At 33.9% G+C, this 15,917-nt stretch overlaps 1 protein-coding gene across 3 annotated transcripts in view; it reads right to left on the bottom strand.

Annotated features, from left to right (window-relative positions):
• LOC110449612 (cyclic nucleotide-gated olfactory channel-like) overlaps window positions 1–8,486 on the bottom strand; it is a 35,328-nt gene extending 26,842 nt beyond the window's left edge. Inside the window, exon 1 of one of the 3 annotated variants that reach the window (XM_021496579.1) lies at window positions 8,185–8,486. The gene's annotated coding sequence lies outside the window, so the exon portion shown is untranslated. Of the gene's footprint in view, window positions 1–5,207; window positions 5,396–8,184 lie in introns of those variants that run through there. The other 2 variants (XM_021496578.1, XM_021496577.1) reach the window with 2 other exon arrangements.
• Between the last annotated feature and the right edge of the window lie 7,431 nt (window positions 8,487–15,917).

Raw genomic sequence — 15,917 nt, 5'->3', positions numbered from 1 at the left:
CGGTAAGATAGAAAGCTAACAATATACAGACAAAAACGGTAAGATAAAAACCTAACAATATACAGACAAAAACGTTTAAATAGAAACCTAACATTATACAGACAAAAACGGTAAGATAGAAAGCTAACAATATACAGACAAAAACGGTTAAATAGAAACCTAACAATATTGAGACAAAAACATTTAGATAGAAACTTAACAATATACAGACAAAAACGATAAGATAAAAACCAAACAATATACAGACAAAAACGGTAGGATAGAAACCTAACAATATACAGACAAAAACGGTAAGTTAAAAAGCTAACAATATACAGCCAAAAACGGTAAGATAGTAACCTAACAATATACAGACAAAAACGGTAAGATAGAAACCTAACAGTATACAGACAAAAACGGCAAGATAGAAACCTAACAATATACAGACAAAAACACTAAGATAGAAAGTTAACAATATACAGACAAGAACGGTAATATAGTNAGAGACAAAAACGGTAAATTAGAATGCTAACAATATACAGACAATAACGTAAGATAGAAACCTAACAATATAGAGACAACAACGGTTAAATAGAAACCTAACAATATACAGACAAAAACAGTAAGATAGAAACCTAACAATATAGAGACAAAAACGGTAAATTAGAATGCTAACAATATACAGACAATAACGTAAGATAGAAACCTAACAATATAGAGACAACAACGGTTAAATAGAAACCTAACATTATACAGACAAAAACGGTAAGATAGAAACCTAACAATATAGAGACAAAAACGGTAAATTAGAATGCTAACAATATACAGACAATAACGTTTAAATAGAAAGCTAACAATATACAGACAAAATGACAAGATAGAAACCAAAATCTACAGACAAAACGGTTAAATAGAAACCTAACAATATATAGTCATAAACATTTTGATAGAAAGTTAACTATATACAGACAAAAACGTAAGATAGAAACCAAACAATAAACAGACAAAAACGGTAAAATAGAAAGCTAACAATATAGAGACAAAAACGGTAAGATAGAAAGCTAACAATATACAGACAAAAACGGTAAGATAGAAAGCTAACAATATAAGGAGACAAAAACGGTAAGTTAGAAAGCTAACAATATACAGACAAAAACGGTAAGATAGAAAGCTTACAATATAGAGACAAACACACTAAGATAGAAAGTTAACAATATACAGACAAAAACGGTAACATAGAAAGCTAACTATATACAGACAAAAACGGTAAGATAGAAAACCTAACAATATACAGACATTAACATAAGATAGAAACCTAACAATATACAGACAAAAACGGTAAGATAGAAGTCTAAAAATATACAAACAAAAACGGTAAGATAGAATGCTAACAATATACAGACAAAATGGTAAGATAGAAACCCAACAATATAGAGACAAAAACGGTAAGATAGAAAGCTTACAACATAGAGACAAAAACGGTACGATAAAAAGTAACAATATACAGACAAAAACGGTAAGATAGAACACCTGCAATATTTAGACCAAAAACGGTAAGATAGAACGCCTGCAATATTTAGACCAAAAACGGTAAGATAGATTATTTGATCTACAATGTTTATATTAGGAAACATTTTGTTGGCTTAATGACAACATTGGGTGATAGGAAAAAAAGAAGAAAGCGTCTGATAAAATTTGAACAATTGATATAGTTATAACTGTTTAATTGGAACTTTAACATATCTGTCCTGAAATTCCGAATCTTCATCTTCATACTTTTCCTATAGAAATTGATACTAAATTATAGAGTTATGTACTATGGTAAAGCTATCAGACAGTGCAATGATATCGTCCGATTTACTGTAAGTTAACAACTGTGATGTAGGAAATTAACATACGGTATATTCCAACTACCGTTGTCATTCCATCTCCCGAAAAGGCTCAAGAATGCCCGAATGATAACTTTATACATTATATATATATATATATATCTGCTACCACTTACCTGAACAGTTACGGCCACAATACATTTCAAGTTGGTTTTTTACGTATCAAATACGCCATGTCAACCATCCAAAACGTAAACTTCCAAATATGATTTAATATATTCTTAATACAGATGTGGTTTAACAAGTATCTTTTTAAAAAAGAAAAACATGAGGCCCATGGGCCTTAGCGGTCACCTGAATTCTGATATATTTATACAAAGAGCTGATTTTTGTTTTTAAAACATTAACAGAAATATTATTCAAAGTCACAGAAAACAACAAAACCACCTTATTCAATATCTACCATACAGATGTAAGACTGAAAAGTATTTGAAACTAGCACCTCTGATTCTAAACACGGAAAATGAAGAAGTGTTAGCACACTGACTCCTTTGAGCCCCGCCCTACAGCCCTTTAGGGGTAGGGCTGACTCAAAATTTTCAAAGTATCAAACTGTCAACTCAGGGTTATAATTTCAATCAAGTTATCAACATGTAATATCCAAAGTATCATTTGCCAATATGAACCATAATAAATGTTGCCCCCCCCCCTTCCCAAGGGGTAAACGTGAGACCCTAGGGTCATAAAATTCAAACTTTTGGTAGAGCACCTTAAAACCCTTCCATCTATGAAGAGTATTTGAGTCTATCATCTTGAGAAGAAGATTTTTGAAATTTCAGTCAATTTGACCTTTTTGGCCCGACCTATCAGCCCGTGCATGGGGTCAGTCAGGGCTGATATGTGCATACCATCAAACTTCTTTCCAATACTGATAATGCTAGCCCAAATTACAAATTACTTCCAATAGAAATTAAACAAATGTTGGTCCAAAATGTGATTTCCCTATATAAACTATAGTAAAGTTTACCCCCTCACCAGGGGGAAACGTGAAACTCCAGGGTCATGAAATTCATTATTTTGGTGAAGCACCTTAAGACCCTTCCAGCTATGAAGAGTATTTGATCCTACCATATCTGGATCTTGAGAAGCAGATTTTTGAAATTTTAGTCAATTTGACCCTTTTTGGCCCCGCTCCTCGGGTCCCTTGGGGCTGGGGACGATATAATTCACAATTTTGGTTGACCTTTGGCCATGGAAGGTTTCTGCAAAATGTCATTGAAATTGGTTCAGGGGTTTTGGAGAAGAAGTCGAAAATGTAAATTGTTTACGGACGCACGACGGACGACGGACGACGCAGGACGCCGGACAAAAGGCGATCGCAATAGGTCACTGACTTTGTCTCAGGTGACCTAATAAAACAAAAATCCTCAACAGCTTATGAAAAGACTGCAATATATTACATGGTAGATTGTGTTAACATTATTCTTTTGGTATAGGTAATACTTTATCGAACGTTCACATTTTACAGACATATCTTTTATCTTTTAAGTCGTCATTCATCATTCTAAAGAGCAAGACGTTATAACCGAAAGCTACCCTATATGCTTTTCGACTTAGAGTTCATAACACATAAGGACCCTCAGGTTAAACCGTTTAAAAAAAGAAAATGCATTGAGCCGATACAACACAGCCTCTTCTTTTAGAAAATAAATTACTTTCTTTCGACATTTTCAAATATTAAAATTCTTTATATCTTATAAGTTCTTAATCAATATCTTAATAGGAAACATAGAAAAAAGTACATGTGCTACTTAGTTTATTAAGTTATTTGGACTCAAACTGTTTCTGAGAACCCGCGTCACCAGGATCAAAGTTCACATCAAGTGTTATCGACATACATGTGTGTAGGTTACTAAATCCTGACGACAACAGGCGTAAACAGACAATTGACCTAGAAAAGACCATGTTATTTAAGTCAAGTATCAAGAAAATAAATACGCATTAAGACTTTATAATGCAGGTTTCTATATTGACTATTAAATTAGTATTTCAACTTAATATATACTTCGTCATGTATTGTCACTTGTCACGAGGATAAATTTACCAAAATGACCTATTATGCATGTTTGTATTAAATATATCTTTTACTATTATGATAATAAATAAATAAAAATCCGTAGAAAATTAATGTTTTAATATTTTAAAGTTCGACATTAAAAACAAATTGAAATATCGACAGCTAAAATACATTTCAACATACGAACAAATCGAATGATTCTCGTTCAAGTGCTCTAGAGGTAACAGAAAATATCTTAAACATGGGTTTCATATATCTATCAAAACTGTACATGTAATATTTTATATATTGTAACTACCTCTTAAAGGCCCTTTCTTCGATGACTACAGAAATGATTATTCAACATATTATACAATGCAATTGGCAGTTTAATCAAGTGAAGCTTGTAAGGTTATAGTTGTTATATACTACCTAAAAACCGGAAAACAAAACAAAAGAAAATTATATAAGAAGCAAAGATAGTAATTAACAAATGATTAATTACACACAAATACCTCCACAAATATAACACTAGGGTATTGTATACATTATACAAGACAAAGTATGATTATCACAATCTATTTATAATAATAAAATAGTACAGGTTACCGAATGCAGGTTTTAATGGTATATATGATTGCGGTCACTTCAAGTTTCGTCCTGGAAAGAATTTCTGTTCAGCTTAATAGGAAGAGTAGTAAGCGGAAAGCGTGGGTTGGCTTGTACGACCCCAGGTGGAATGGAAGACTCTACTCTCTTTCTATAACAAATAGTATCCATGACCCTCCCTGTGGTGTCAAAGAAATAGAACCTAGGTTAAATTGATGTTCGGGGACTAACACATTAAGAAAAACAAGGGGATATTTGCTAATGGGGCAGGTCTTAATTACAGATATAGTTGCCTTCAAGCTTCGCCCAAGAGGGATTTTTTCTTTTGTTTCTATTTCCAGTGGAAGCACACTCTTCTTGTCTAGGTACATATTTACAAATAAATAACAAAATTTTATGAAATAGTTAATGATTCGGGTGAAATATAAAGATTTTACACATCAATTCTATTTGATTTTAAATTCTAAACAAAGAGTAACAAACTAATCATCTGATTATATTCCTTCCTTGGCGTTATCTGTATTGGAATCTCAAATGGGTTTGTGAAAGTATTATACTCGTGTGTTTTTTGATCATCAATCATTTTTAGTATTTTTATAAATTTATTCTACCTGTATTTATTTATCGAAAGAAAATAAAAGTTACAGTTTAAATGTAGGTAATACATAATGTAATGGAAACCGAGTTTTGAGTCAACAAAAATATATTGAAGCACACCTAGATTGTGACCTTACCTTCTATACTGAATGTAACTCCCCCAGTAGAAGAGGTCGACGTCTCGTTAACACGTTAACAGTTGATCATAGGAGCTCTAATCAAACACTTTAACATTTGAGTTTCACTACCATGGTCTCTGAAATACCGATATAAGTTAATGACCACCATATATCTTAAACCTGTATTTGAGATCCAACACTTAATATCCGGGTTAGTACGGAAAGTTTCAATATGGAGAAACCAATACGTCACAATTACTATTTATAAGATCTATAATTAGAAACCTCTGGAAATTTCTTCATCTGCAGTTTGAAACTAGATAAACGTACATAATGAAAGGCTTTTATCATTTAACCTCAAAACGTATACATTTACATGAGGTCAATTTTTATCAAAATATTGATTTTCATAATTTGTGTTTTTTATTTATGACTAAAAAAACTGGGGATGGTGAGATGATAGTCAAACTCATTTTTACCTCGTGATAATAATTGTACTAACGTAAGAAAAGAAGCAATCAACTATACGAATTCAACATATAATTAAGGAAAGTCTTTTCGTATTAGTCACTTCCGCTTACGTTTATTTTTCAGAGAAGTGAACTGATGTCATTGGCATCAATAAGCACTTTCTTTTGTGATCATGTAGTCGTCGATAGTACTACATATATATATATACGAATTTACAAATTCTACATATGTTCTAAAGTAAACCGTTTAAACTTTCCTTTGTCCTGCTGATTGTTTCTTCAATCTTTGAACTTTTATTGAATTTTGTAAAAGAGTCTGCCGGTTTCAACCGGATCGGTAGAGTGCGTCCGTGTATGTTCGTACAGGCATCTATGTTCGTACATGTTGAATTGAAGGCTTATATAAATATGCTGGTGTTGTTTTCTGTGTTAAAGATGCGACATACATGTACAATGGGTTATCGAGCTACTCTGTGTACTATATTTAGACACCTTGTTGATATGGATACATCCTATAATTTGATTGGATGGACGTAGTTGACGCCGGAAAAACAAACTTGCATGTTCCGGAGAGGTTTTCAGCAGTCCGGAAATCTGACACACGCCGTAAGTACAATGCTATAATGAAAATACCTGGAACAACTTAACAACTAGAGCCGAGTGTTGCGATAACTATTTGTTTGATCTTGCTTTCTAACCATATATTTCCAAATGCCTACATTTTAATATTTGATAAAATTCACAGTTTTAAAGTGTACGAACTTACCATACTACACTCATATACGTATGACACCAGTACCGGTAAGTACGTACAGGCAATGTAGATCTATACTACAAATCGTACACAATGTCTAAACGCCTAATTTTGATAACTTTAGACAGTTACTGGGTGAAAGCTGGTTCTTACAGAATGTCTGTATGATATTATAATTTAATCATAATGTAATGACTTCTTAATGTTCCCTAATACTTATTAAATTTGGAAGCTTTGAGAGGGGGAGGGGGGGGGGACTAGTCGCATAGTATAGAAAATACAATCCCAACTTATACGCGTTCCACAACAATTCCCATTTTAGAACTTTGCTATTTTAGTATTTCAACTTTTACTTTCTCTAACAATAGAACATGTATTAATATTATATAATATATTTTTATTAATCTATCAAATACTAAAATAAAATAACATAGATTTAATATATTTTTGGTTTCTTCTGTCTTTCTAGAATATGGTGACCTATCGGTTGTAAAACTGGAAGCTTGTCTACTATGCTATGCAGTCAAGATACGTTTGTAGTTTTAACACTTTCTGAAACATTACTGGTTATACATGTACTTTTAGACTCCCTCAAACTCCCTATAGAGACCCGTAACCTATAATAAGTGTGTTTGTCACAGCTAGCTATATAGGCACCTGTCGTGACTGAGAAAAAATACTAATACACTTAAAATAGAAATGTATTGAACTCGTCCATGGCGAAAAAACTTTTTTTTTAGTTTCTAACTGCTGTAACATCGGCGGTATTTGGTGGATTTGAGCATACATGGTCTTAAATTGAAGGAGAAGAACCAGTCTTCCAATCAAGCTATAGAATTACATCGGTTCTCGAAAGTGTGTGCACACATTCGAAAGTGGAACTTCAATAAACATTTCAGTTTTGTTTAGTCGGACAACTACACATAAAAAAGTAATGTACACTATATGTAACAGGCTCAACACATTTTGACTAATAGGCACAGCCTCGGATAAGAAATATACTAGGAGACTAGTCTATATCCTTGCTTACACTTATTCGAGAAATTAGTAACAAAAGTTTTCTTGGCTGACTTGCATTGTATACGTCTCCTGTCGTTTGCCGCGTGGCTTCTATCAGGGCATAACAAATGAGCCAGATATCCAACGTGTATCGAGTATCGTGAACAAATTCAACGATAAGGCCTACTCAGCGATCGATAGTTAACATTTTTATTGTTATTAACGAGTCTAGATCACTCTGATGTTATCAATTATCGTTAACTTTTAAAATATACATTTATTACGTCAATATAACGAGTTTATATCGTCTGATGTAACAGAAATAACCATGCTTATGTGGTGTACGAACTTTCCGGAAAAGGTGTATGAACGTACACGGTTCTGTACGGATTTACCCGCTTCCAACTTTTATTTTTCAAATGGTATAAACATACATATAGTATAAAATGATGAATGAAGCCAGAGAGTGAAAATTAACCCGAACATTAGAGCTCTTCAGGAGTCCTTTGGTTCTTACGGAAAGGTGCATAGAAGCGATGTGATTAGCGATCTTGTCCAAAGGTGTACTAACATACACGGACGCACTCTATTCTAGAACCTACCCGGATGCTTAAAATAAAAACGAAAAGACTGTTTTGTGATATATGAAAAAATAAATCAAGACAATAATAATGCAAGTGTATTAATTGTCTCTGCAAATAGAACGGACGCGGGTCATAGACCAATCCCGTGTTCAACCGTACAACATAAAGCCTAACATGGACATATTTACATTACCGAGAGTCATCTACCACCCGCGGTATGGTATCGGGACGATCTGAATCGGGGTGTGCATCCCTTTCCACAAACGGGGTCTTGAAATGAGACCTTCCTCGAGTAGTTCACTCTCCTACAAATCCGTTACATCTAATACGCGTATCCATAAGCTGAATAGATCCATTTTACATATAGACCCGGTAGAATTGTATTTTGCTGATCACTCGCGACGCTGTGAATGAAGTTCATTCGGCTGTGGGAATTTCCAACAGGGGAAACCCCTTTTGTAATTGTATACCACAGAGAACAGTTTCGCGCATGGATTCACACTGCCAAGTGTAACTCTCATAACTGTTTATGCTACTAATCTGTGTGCGGTATAGCCAACTCATCACAATTATATAGCTAAATAATCGGGGTTTTTTTTTTTGTTTTTTTTTCACATATTTTGAATATATATGTCAGACATATGGTTTCGTTCTTTATATTGTTCTTTTTTTCTTAATCTTCGCTTAATTATACCACGATCTGTCTGTCTGTATCATCGGAACACGGGATTTCTTTTGACGTTTCCATTCTGATTTTGTTCTTTCCAAAGCAGCAGTCACCGGTGTAATTTGAATAACTTCACTGTCCCGCGCGGACTTCTCGTCACCCATGTCAGTATTTACATCAATCCGAGACCTAGGGATCTCTCCCTCCAACACTTTCTGGTAATAGGATCTCCAGTGTTCCGAATTGGAAACATAAACGGAACCAACCATTCTGACGCGAGCTGTCTCTCCACCATCTAATGTACACACTGTTCATTTAACTTGGTTGGTTGGTTGATGGGTTTATAGACTACACTTCACTGACGAAGTCTGTGTTCGGTCGTCTTGAGGGGGTAAGCGCCAGCTTACTGGGCCCTCGGAGATTCAAAAGTCCTGCCCATCCAGGTCACGCTCTAAGGTCGGACAGCTCCTTAGATGCGGATAGGCTGTCCACAGCTACTGCGGTCCACGGGAACACGTCCTTTTTGTAGTCCTCACTGCCCTCCTATGTTCATTTAACATATGTATCGGCCTTTTATAGGGGACAGGGGGAGGAGTGGGAGGAGGTCTTGATTAAAAAAAATTCCCTTGACTTTCATTAAAATCAATAACAGTACATTTCTTGGATCTAAACACTGTGATTTTGGAAGCACAGACACAAGAAAAGTAATTAACCAAGAAAACACAGAAAAGGATGGTTAACCAGTGAAGAATGAAACACGACTGTCATTGTTTTCAGTAGTCTTAACTCCAAATTCGACTTGATTGTTCTTTCTGTCTGCAACCATGCCAGTTCTTGCTGAAGTTGCTTATTCTCTAACTTTAACTCTGGTTTTTTTAGACATGTATCATGGATATCTGCAAACACACAAATACATCTGCATGAGCTTAAAAGTTAAGGAATCATTTCCATTGAGCATGGTTAATATTATACATACACATATCAATACTGCATACATATATTTGTACAACATTAGTACACGAAGACAGTTACTAATCACAGAAGCATGCTAGAGTACTGTATACATATGTATCTTGTTACATCTGAGAATAGTTTGATGTGTAAATAATCTTTGTTAATTCAGTTTCGTGAACCAAATTTTTTGTCATCCCTATTCCAACATTAAAATAAGTACACATTATAATGAAAATCATTGAATAAGCATGAACAATACCCGTATGGTACCATCACGTCATAAACATACCTATATGAGGAGACAACATAGACTCTAGATCTGCTGATGTAGATTCTGTGAATGTACTGATATCAAAACTGTCATCACTGTTATGTATATCTGAAAGTTCAAGGAGGGCCTTAGCTACATGTGTTCGGTTTTCTTGATCAAGAAGTCTCTCTTCCTTCTGTATTCCCCCTTCAAATCTTTTGGTTTTTACAACCATACTCACATCCTGCTTATTATACCCAAGATGTAGACAAGGTACAAAATCTGGATCAAATGGCAGGTCACCTGTCTTATACATAAGGCACTCTAAATTAGTCAGAAATTTTATCTAAATTTTAATATCAAAAAATATGTTAGGGCTATAAAAATCAAAACAATAAACACTTTGAAAATCATATAACTCTAAAAGTCGCAATATTTATGATTTGTACATGTATGTTATTTGTCAGCATGACTCCTGTCACGGAATGTGACGAGGCCGTCGATCGAGCCTCCTGGATCTAAATGGATGTTGTTGTTTCAAAAACTTTGTGCAGATATAACATATTTCCCGAGTGTTCAAATTTGAAAATAAAATGAAAGGAATAATTTCGATTTTGTGAAATAACACACAAGACTATTTTGTAAGAAAATAAATACCACTAATGGTATTTATAGGTACTAGTACTTGTAACGTACGAAACCAAAGACTGAAATAAACATTACTAAAAATCATAAAATCATGTTTGAATATCACACGTAGACATACAGATATTTAATTATTTCAGTGTGCAAATTCGCGCATGCGTATACAATATATGAGAGTCGAGTAGTGATTGATGAGATTACAGATTTTCTACTTATAATAGTATTATAATTGGCCTGAAAATAAACAAATGAAATAAAATAAAGTTTACCCGATCTTCATTTAAATAAAACTGAATAATTGAATCATTTTCTTATCGTATATATCTATTTTGAAAATATGTCGATGGAACTTGAAACGACGTGGAGTCGGCTATTCCGTCTTTGCGTATTGCAGAGTTATCTTCTCTTGTGATCAGGTATTGATTGTTACGTCATTGGTTTGTGTGAGAAAATTACGTCGTTTTCTCAAACATTGATGACGTTACTCTCACATACCAATGACGTAACAATCAATACCTGCTCACAGGAGAAGATAACTCTGCAATATGCAAAGACGGAATATGAGATATGAAAAGCAAGCGTTTTATGAATGTATTTGTGATAAATTTACAAATTGGATAAAGTTGACAGATATAGAGTTCTAGATCAGGAAAAAGGTATACAACAAAACATCTAGTTTGAAACCTTACCTTTCACTGTGAATATACAAAGTACTGCTCCCAGTAAAGGAGACTGTCTTACAGCAGATCAGGCCGGCTCTATTTAAATGCATAATTATATTTGAGTTTCATTACGATGGTCTTCGAAGTATAGATGTAAGATATGACCACCATATATCTTAATGCTGTATGTGAGATCCCGTATTCAAAATGATATGGTAAGAGAGATTCAATATGGTGATTGATGGAATGCGCATGTACATAATGACTGACACACATACCGCATTTCCGTATATTATTACGTCACTACTGCAAAAATAATCAGATCTAAAATTAACTATGGAAATTTCTACCTTTCTAAATTAATCAACTAGAAATTTAATCTATTTCTTTTTCATTTTTTTTTCTATTTGTTTTCAAATTACATTTCATCCAAATGGTGAGTAAATTGTTTTGCTGAATAATGACCAAAAGAACTGGGATAGAAATACTTCATCATTGCACTTGAGTTAAGGTAAGGAATGAAACAATTAAATAGACTTCTTAAACTACAATTCAAGTAAGTAAGTCTTAACATAATACTTACTTTGACCTTCGTGTATTATTCAGAGAAGGGAACTGATATGACGCTACCTGCAGTGATAAGTGTCTGTTGTGTATATTTATTCGTCGATAGTACAACACATGTATTTAAAGTCTGCTTGAGAGGGTAAGGTGCATTCTCCCAACCAGGCATAAATGAAATTTAACACATTCAACATACTTCTCGTTCGCTCTTACATTTTCCCCATGTACCACTCACTGTTCAATTGCACAGTAAAAAATATGAAAACAATGCATATTTATGAAACAGTACCTATGTATTTTAAATTTGTATTTTAGATTAAACCGTGTTTGTCGTAGGCACATTGTTCTTAAGATACGTGCGCATGCGCATTACAGGGCAATTGTAGTGTTCTCTATCTGATGTAACGGCACAACACTTCCACATACGTCTACTAGGATTGTCTACATCTAAAAAGGTTCCAGTGTTTTTTCTCTTTAGTCTGTAACACTATTCATTGATCGATATCGTTTCATTTTAAACAATGTTATTGATGTTCATTGCCAAATATTCATATCAATTCAACAAAACGGGGAAATTGATGATCTAAATATTCTTCAATGTAATAAGGGAATTGTAGATTTAGTCTGCACCGTTAGTGACAAAACTGGTCACTTAAATTTTCAAATCGCACGAGGTTGATAATTAGATCATATGGGCAAACGAAGTTGCTGATTCAATTGACTTCTACAGACCTATTTAAGATTCAATTAAAGATAACATCAGGAAGAACTACAATCAGATGATTTGTTGGGTTATGTATTATTGAAACTTAAAATTGAATATATTATAATGTGTTAAATGTTTATATTTCATCCGAATCATAAGTTATTCTCAAGTATACATACATTTTTCTAACGTGATGAATAATGTTTAATCTGCACTAGCGCTATTGTAAGAATTAGCACAAAAAAGTATGAACGCATGCGTATATTTGAAAATAAAACAAATATATGGATAGCAACAATGTATAAATATATTTCTTTATATCCTGTTTTAAAAGAATCTGATACGGGTTTTTTTAAGTACAAAGCTGAAAAGCGCTCACAGACACATGCAGTGGATTTACAGGGATTCCCGACTTTGACATTAAGATCAACTTGAGTTATTGCTTCACAAAAATCGTTAGTCATAACATTGCTCTTAGTGCCAAACATCCTCGATACTCCATGGGTTACGCTCACTTACGCTCTCTGCGACCCTGGAATATGTCATGGCAAAATTGAAGGCACGAAGATAGCTGTTTGATTTGTCTTAGGTAAAAAAACCTGAACAACCGCTAGGCTGATACCCGTCCTTTGAAGATTTCAAAGCCTGTCAAATTTTACCGTTACGTGACCGCCAGATTATTTTGATGTATATCAAAGGATCGAACTAGCCTTCTTGTCTCATGAATAAGGTGGCGCACAAGGAACCTTCAATTTTGCCATGACATATTCCAGGGGTGCAGAGAGCGAAAGTGAGCGTAAACCCTAGATATCGAGGATGAGTGCCAAAATAAAACATTACTTGTAGAAGCCTTGTTCATATTCGAGATAACTAAGTAGAAGTAATGAAGTATGTAGTTATATTTGGGTTAGTCAAACAGTTTTTGATTGTATATCAGAAAAGCAAATGTTTTTAAGAAATGTCATCTCATCACAACCGAACATGTTCATGAAATGTCTTTTTTTAGAGAATGAAATTTTTAAGTGAGACGTAGGAAGGCAAATTCAGGTTATACCTCTTCACCTGATAATTTGAATGAACATAAGCACATACTTTAATATCTTTTGGTAAGTACTCGTAGAAGTGCTACTATAAACATGAGGATCCAAATTTTCGCTTTCGGTTAATTTTCTGTGAATGTGATAAGAAATCATGGCCAGATCGACATTGAAACATAAAAAGTTGAAAGATTTTTATCTTTTAAATTATGTAAATCGATTCTTCCATGCTGTATTTCTCGTTTCCAAAGTAACTTATATTTGCATTAGCATTGATTCCATTTTAGGTTGGGAAAACGTTGAAACCATATTTACCGACGTGAACACGTACATTGTAAATCATTTAAATGGGATATATATATATAAATTATAATAAAATCTTTTGCTTTGATGATGACTGAACATTACAGCTGCTCTAGACCTGTTATTTATGATATTCTTATTATGAATTGTTTATGTATGCACCAGTTATAACAAAGCACATACTTTTCACTTACTCTAGTAACTAGAAAGTTTTGTTCCTTATGCTTTAGTTGCCCCTCTACTGCCCCTTACCAGAAGTAATCACAGTTTGTGCTTATGTTCACTCTATTTATCGGGCGAGGAAGTTTAGCCTGCTTTTGCCTCTCTACTCGAAGTCGTAAACTTGCGTCACAAAAAAACACCCTTAAAAAACAAAAATTGGAGCAAAAGTGAAAGAAAACTGATTGGCTTCTGAAATTTTGTAAATTTTTAAGTTTTCAATCCATGAGTTACAACTACCGTGAAGTTAATTTCTTCTTCTTTTTTCGCAATATAATTTATTAACTGTTGTTGAAATAAATATAAATCAATGAATGACTGGTATGCAGAACTACAGAGAAAATTCTAGAATGAACAAGACGTTCCTAGTAGACCTTGTGGTAAATGTATGTGACGTTACATCATACACGGAACAAATTACTGGCTTTGCAACGAGCATGCGCAATTAGCTAAAAGCTATATGTCTGTATCAAAAACGTTTCGAAATCAATTACAAATTTAAGATGTATAATTACTGTTGAATATAGGTGCATTTTTCGGCTTTTTTTTCTTCTACAAAATACAATAAGAGTTCAAAAATTGAAGAAACAATCAGTAGGACAAAGGAAAGTTGAAACGGTTCACTTTAGAAAATGTGTAGAATTTGTAAAATTCCATGAAGACCTGGTTGGGATAACACTGCCATTGACTGCAACTTACCCTCCTTATGTGTCTCTATTTAAGCATTGAACTGTTTTTGTATGGTATTTATGATCTATTTGAATGACACAGCTTTGCAAGCAAACAACATAATGCGCGCTAGCGCCTTATGATTTGTTTGCTTGCAAAGTTGTGTCATTCAAATAGATCATAAATACTATACAAAAACAGTTCAATACTTATATTTACGTTTTCTCTGCCTCTTATGTTCTTTTTTAACTCATAATTTATATTTAAAGTTAATAATGCCCGCCTTATCGACAGTCCACACAATTTCGTTCAATAGTTTGAACAGCGTATTGTCGTGTGCTGATTGGCAAACAAAGTAGTACTTTTAAATTTTAACAAACACTTCAATTTTATTCCACAATTCAGTATCAAAACAATTGCGTATGATATGTCTATAGGGTGATTTAAGTTTATCAATAGAACTCTGAGCTAAAAGTTAGATTTTAAATTGTTTCGACTTTTCCCCGGAACAAATTTCGCGCATGGAGAAATATAGTGAACACCTTAAATCCGACCTTGCCCTCCACGACGGAGTTATTTTTGGAAGTTAATTCGAACTTTTCTCTTTGCTCATTTTGTGAAGAATCCAGGCGTGAATTTATTTGTTGATTGTATGGGAACCTGACAACAGTCGGTAGATTCTATAACAGACTCATTATTTGACATGTCGTCAGAAACTGAGGAACCGTGTTTGCGAGACGCGTGAAACTGATAGCGTTTGAAGTGAGTGATCTTGCGACGGAGCACAGGTTCGTTACACATGTCTGAAATGTTTATGTGTGCTGTGACTCATATCAGTAGGTCTGTAACATATGTGTCAGTAGGTCTATAGAATATGTGTATTTCAGACATTTGTAACGAACCCCTGTTGATCAGTGCAGTGTAACAGANTTTTTTATTTTATTTTTTATTTTGCACATAAATTTACAATGACATTGTCAAATCTCACAATGCCCAGCGATATTTCAGCAGCCGTCATGTTTATTTATATTGGATATTGTAGTTCCGGTCAGTGTTGTATTAATACGCTAAGAATTGTGTCTCGTGATGCATGGTAATTAAAGTCCCATCAACGACACAGCTTTCAAAGAGGCTATATAGCGACAATGCCATGCAAATATAAATATATATATATATATATGTAGTACTATCGACGACTTTATAATCACAAAAGGAAGTGCTTATTAATGGCAATGGCATCAGTTC

The sequence above is a fragment of the Mizuhopecten yessoensis genome, unplaced genomic scaffold (genome assembly GCF_002113885.1).
Source record: "Mizuhopecten yessoensis strain PY_sf001 unplaced genomic scaffold, ASM211388v2 scaffold4701, whole genome shotgun sequence".
Lineage (NCBI taxonomy): Eukaryota > Metazoa > Mollusca > Bivalvia > Pectinida > Pectinidae > Mizuhopecten > Mizuhopecten yessoensis.
This window is presented reverse-complemented; position numbering and strand designations above follow the sequence as displayed.